The following is a 6,447-nucleotide window of genomic DNA, read 5'->3' as shown; positions in this document are numbered from 1 at the left end:
CCTAGTTTAGCTTACCTGTTAAAGATTTCCAGAATGATGTAGCAGTTAACTCCAGTTCCATTTTCTGCCCCTCCTTTTTAGTGAGGTCCTAATTGGACTTTATAATCTAGTTTTCTCATCTAATCTTACTTTAGCAAAATACAGTCAAAGCCTGTTACCCAATTCTTTCTGTTATGCTTCCTTGAAAAATTTGCTTTTGATATTTGGGGAATAGCCCTGGGAATTTTGGTATTGCATGATGTTCAAGGGGAAAGCCAGTGGCATGTGTTGTGTGTCATCAGCCAGCCTGGAATGCTCACTTTAATAACCATGTCAGATGCATGTCTTCCCAGAAACCTTGCCCAGATCCTTTCTCTATTTCCAAGCTCTGAATCAGCATCAGGGATTCTTTTAGATCAGCCTTGTCTAATCACCTCTGTCCTTTACTATGGCCACCAGCTGCGTGTTTCTACTTGAAATGTAGCTAGTGGGACTGAGAAACAGAATTTTAAATTTTATTTAATCTTGATTAAACTTTAAATGGGCAAAGCATTAGGGAGCGCAGATGTAGACTGTATCCTCCACAAGGGAGAGATTCTTCTTTTCCTCCCTCTCCTAACTCTGACATAGGACCATGCTTCTTATGTATTTGATGAATGTTTGATAAATAGCCCTCAGATAAATAGCTGAAATGTGTAAAGAAAGTTAAAATATTCCTTAAATTCTACTTCCTAGGAATAGCCATTTTTAAGAATTGTGTTTTAGTTGTAGAAAAAATTGACAGTTTTCATTGGCATTTCAGTGATTTCTGCAAAGGATTCATCCTTGATTCTACAAATTGAAATTCACCAGGGTTGTTGTAGGTTTGGGAATTTTCGGAGATGTGGAGGCTTAAAATAGATATAATAGAAAGGGTCATACGTTTAATAGAAGTATGACTAATATTGGTCAGGTAGCTTTATGAAGATTGTTGTGACATAATGGAATTCTGTCCTAATGATTAGAGTCCTTGGTGAAAATCTTAAGAGGATGAATCATCATTCTTTCCACTTCCATATCCCAGATGATTTTGCTGGCATTTTGTTCTGAGGATAAGTTGGGTGTTCCGGTGTTTTTGGCTTGATTCCTTCTTGGGATGATTGGGGTATCTGAAGAGAGAGAGATTTAAGGATTTATTACTTGCTAGGAAGACAAGAAGCAGAAACGGATCTGCTGTCATTTCTTTTCCATAGTGGAAGCAGCACCATAGGCCAGGTTCTTTTTGTAAAGGGGGAGGTAGGGGGCGTGTGTGTATGTGTGTGCTCACGTGCATACGCTTTTCCCATGTAAAAATGCACAGGCTCTGGACGCGCAGGCTCAGCGGCCATGGCTCACAGGCCCAGCCGCTCCGCGGCATGTGGGATCTTCCCGGATGGGGGCACTAACCCGTGTCCCCTGCATCGGCAGGCAGACTCAACCACTGCGCCACCAGGGAAGCCCTGATTTAGTTTTTATTAAATTTCCTTGAATCCCTAATTGTTTTCCCTACTCCAAATCATTTGTTTTTGGGAACTTCCATTCTGTTCTGAAATGATGTAGTATTTACATTGTAAGTGGGCTGGTGATGTTGGGGCCTAGCGAGGCATGGATAGAGTGATGAAAAATGATAAAAGTGTGGTGCTCAGGAGTAAAGGAAGGAATTTTTTAAAGTCTTTGAATTCAGTGGAATGTGGCATTGGATCCTGGAACAGAAAAGAGAATTAATGAAAAAACTGAAATCCAAATAAAGTCTGCAGTTTAGTTTTTTGTACCAGAGATAATTTCTTTGTTTTGACACGTGTAAGTCTAAAATTATTCTAAAGTAAGTTTAAAGAAAAAGCCAGGAAGAGCAAGAGCGTTTAAGGGCTGTGAGTTCCCTAAGTGAGGTGGGGTTTACATAGATTTAGATTATATAAGGGCCCTCTGGGAGCTCTGCCTCTCTCTCTGTCCACTTCCCTCGTTAAAGTCAGTGTTCCAGTCACGTTGGATGACTGTAGCTCTTCCAGAGGTCCTTGCTTCTGACTCTTTTCATATACTGTTTTCTTTTTTATGGTATATTTTCCTGCCACCCCTTACCCCCAGCCAAACCAAACCAAAACCAAAACCAAAACAAAACCGAAAACAACCCCCACAAACAAACAAACCAAAAAAACAAAAACACAAAACTTAACTAATTCCTTTTAATTCCTTAGGTCTGCCTTAGATTTTATTTCCCTCAGAAAGCCCCCCCTGGCCTGCAGTGGTCAGCGCCTTGCCTGAGTTTACTTATTACCCTGTGATCTGACTGTCTGCTTGCTTCTCTCTTTATCCAGCTACGTCTTAACACCTTGAAGACAGGGGCTGTGCTTTTCACCACTTTATCTCTAAGCATGTAACCCAGGAGTCTAGGCATCATTGATGTTCAGGAAATGTTTCTTGAATAAATATCTTTACAACAAGAAGCAAGACTCCTGCTCATACCCCCTCACCCTCTCAGACCCCACTGGCAGTCTCCCTTATTCCTTTAGGGGAATGGTGACTGTAGTTTGCTGTATAGTGGCATATATGCCATAGGTGGCCAAATCCCTGCCATAGAGAGAGAAATCAGGACTTTAGAGATGAGAGAGCACATTTTTAACAAACTTAGTCTTGTATTTCAAGCTCCCAGGGGTCCAATTCAGGAAAATATTTTGTTTTAAAATCTGCTAGTTATGTACCAGACTGTCTTTTCCTGTACTACATTAATTTATATCTCACTTTACACTAAGAGATAGCGTGTAGGTTGTTTTAAATCTGTTCTTTAAGTAAACCATTATCTAGATAATATTGTCAGATATGACGCCTGCTTTTGAATTTCTTACATTCTATTTGGGGGAGAATGAACATGCTTACCCCACAGTTTTTTACTGTGACATAATAACATGAATCAGGTAGTGAGAGTAGCGCCCTTTGTTGCGCTGGGCAGTGAGACATTGCCAGTGCTAAAGCTATTACCTCTGTCTTCAATTTCCCTTATGTCGGTATGACCTCTAACGAGCAAAAAGGTTGATGAATTTGGGTTGCATCTAGTTAGACGGGGCTTAGAGATGCAGATTCTAAGGAAAAGTTACGAACTCAAGGGTCTGTGGACCCTTAAGGGATTGAGATGGGGGAATGTCCATGATGCTGTCAAGAGTATGTGCTGAATTTTGGTTCTGTTTATTTTCTGTGAAGAGAGGATCTGTAGCTTTCTTTTAATTCTCAAAGGAATCCATGACCCAGAAAAGATTAGAACCACTGGTTTAGAGTAACACCGACACCCATGGCCTCATTTTGTCTCCCTTTTATTTCACCGTTTTAGATTGGGCCCTGCGTTTTGTTTTTCCTTGATATTTATTTGGAGGCGTCTACTGTTGAACATCTAAGGGAAGGAGGAGTGTGTAAGTTTTCTTTTTGGAAGCTTGGTTTATGGCTCTTAAGCCTTCATGTATTCTCTCATTGTTTAGTAAAAATGTCTTTGTATTTGAAATATGATTACTACTTTGCTAGGTCTAAGTAGCTGAGCAGTGGTCATATAAAGATGAAAATGACTAGACTCTGGCCTTAAATAGGCTTTCAGTGATATACAACGTAAGTGCTCAGAAATGGTAGCTAATAGTCTCAAGGGAACAACTGTCATGTAGTGTCATGGCTATAGTCTTGGAAGATGTGTACAGGGTAGAATAGGAGCATGAGGGGAAAATTATCCAGACTTTATTTTATTGAAATTTCACTGTTGGGGTTTCCCTGGTGACACAGTGGTTAAGAATCCGCCTGCCAATGCAGGGGATGCAGGTTCGAGCCCTGGTCCGGGAAGATCCCACATGCCACGGAGCAACTAAGCCCATGCGCCACAACTACTGAGCCTGCGCTCTAGAGCCCGCCACCCATAACTGCTGAAGCCTGCGCACTTAGAGCCTGTGCTCTGCAACAGGAGAGGCCACCGCAGTGAGAAGCCCGCACATGACAACGATGAGTAGCCCCTGCTCGCCGCAACTAGAGAAAACCCACACGCAGCAACGAAGATCCAATGCAGCCATAAATAAATAAATAAAAATAAATTTCACTGTTGATTTATCTCATTACGTCATTGGTATTTTGCAAACCTTTGCATGCAGGGGTGTAACATAGCACCTCATGGTGCTTAGGGTCATTGACAAGCTGGAGAGGCCCAGTTGGAAATACAACAGTGACTGAGGTCCAAGCTGTGACACACGCATTCACGTGGAACTCTTTTAAAGACTGTTGACACCATTTCCCCCCTTCTGTGGACAAGGTTCTCTTTGCCCATAGTCACTCAGCATGTATTTATTGGCCACCTGTACGTAGGGTGTGTAATACTGGACTGGAACCTTTGACTGGACTGTTTACTTACTAGGAGATGGCAGTATCTTTTGATCGCTCCCCATAATCAATATGGTGACAAGGTCCTTTTTGCTGGGAGGCAGTATAGATGGCCTTTGGAAGTCAAAATGCCTGAGTTCTAAACCCAGCTCTGCCATTTGCCAGCTGAGTATCCTTGCATCAGGTCAGTTGATCCCTCTGAGCTTCGGTTTCTTCTGAGATACAACTATTATGTAGGACTTTAGCATTATATACTGCATATCAGCTGCTTCACAGAGGGCCTGTCATGACGTAGTCAAGCCCAATAAGTAGAAGCTGTTTTGTTACTAGCTGATGGAGATTATAAAACTTGGAGAAATTCTCTCATTTTATTTATTCACTAAGGATAATTACTACATCACTCAGAAGAGAGATTCTACATATGTGAATGGGAGGAATTGGGTACTCCTGGTTAGTATTAGAAACTGTGGTTATGTCTTTTTTTTTTTGGTTAGTCCTATTTGTTCCATACTTTTTACTAGCGAAAGATTCCTAATCTGGGTTCCTGAATTTTTTTGTGTAAGTACATTTTTCTGAGAGAGAGGGTCCATATTTTCATCAGATTGTCAAAGGGATCCTTAACTGCCAAATGATTAAGAATTGGTTAATTGACCTATTAGGTCAGTATAGAGTCACAATTGGTACCCTTGATCTGAAATTATCCATTATAGTAAGATATTACTGAGAGAACTGATCCAAATAAAAAGAACATAATGAGGATATAGAGTGAATACTCAAAAGCTTTTGTGTGCCACCCTTATCTATTTATTTATTCTTTAAGCTGGGAGGAAGGGGGACAAGTAGGAAAGGAAGAGAGGTATCAGAGGGAGTAAGAATCTACCTGAAGAATTAAATGCCAGCTTCTTGCCCACATATTCCACAGACTGATTCTAGGTCATCACTCAGCCTCCTCTTCCCTCTACTATAACTTCCAATGAGGCTGAATCACTTGTTTTCTTCCAGACATGTTTTAAGGTTTTATCACCTCATGTTGGTCCCTCTGCCTAGACTCTACTTTCTCCCATAATTTGCAGGTCCAGTTCTCTGTGCTTCAGAGCTCCTTCCTGATGCTGCCTTTCTTAATTGTTATCAGCTTATACATCCCTTGAAAGCACTCACTCTCATTCATCTTTTGTCCTCCAGAGGCATAGTCCTTTGTATAGAGTTAGGCACTAAAGTGAAGAATGATGCTTAAGGTGGAACCGAATATCTGCTAAAGGGAGGAAAAAGATACAGGTTAAAATTACTGAAAACAGAAGCAACCTAAGTGTCCATCATCGGATGAATGGATAAAGATGTGGCACATGTATACAATGGAGTATTACTCAGCCATAAAAAGGAACGAAATTGAGTTATTTGTAGTGAGGTGGTTGGACCTAGAGTCTGTCATACAGAGTGAAGTAAGTCAGAAAGAGAAAAACAAATGCCGTATGCTAACACATATATATGGACTCTAAGAAAAGAAAAAAAGGTCATGAACCTAGGGGTAAGACGGGAATAAAGACACAGACCTACTAGAGAATGGACTTGAGGATACGGGGAGGGGGAAGGGCAAGCTGTGACAAAGTGAGAGTGGCATGGACATATATACACTACCAAACGTAAAATAGATAGCTAGTGGGAAGCAGCCGCATAGCACAGGGAGATCAGCTCGGTGCTGTGTGACCACCTAGAGGGGTGGGATAGGGAGGGGGGGAGGGAGGGAGACGCAAGAGGAAAGAGATATGGGAACATATGTATATGTATAGCTGATTCACTGTGTTATAAAGCAGAAACTAACACACCATTGTAAAGCAATTATACTCCAATAAAGATGTTAAAAAAAATTACTGAAAACAGAAAAAATGATCAGATGCCAGTGTGAGTTCTGAGTTCTGGGAGGGAGTTTGGGAAACCCTTTTTATAGCCTCAGTGACAGCCTGCGTAGGGAGAAGAACCCACCCTGAATTAGGAAGCAGGAGTGTGGGGAATAGGTAGCCAACATTATGGCCTTGGCCAGGTAATATCACTTCTGGACTGGGGTTATCTTCTCTGGAAAGTGGGTTGGACTTTTTTTGAATATGTAATAGT

Source organism: Neophocaena asiaeorientalis, unplaced genomic scaffold (genome assembly GCF_003031525.2).
Source record: "Neophocaena asiaeorientalis asiaeorientalis breed wild unplaced genomic scaffold, Neophocaena_asiaeorientalis_V1.1 scaffold629, whole genome shotgun sequence".
Lineage (NCBI taxonomy): Eukaryota > Metazoa > Chordata > Mammalia > Artiodactyla > Phocoenidae > Neophocaena > Neophocaena asiaeorientalis.
The sequence above is the reverse complement of the archived record's forward strand: the minus strand, read 5'-3'. Positions refer to the sequence as shown.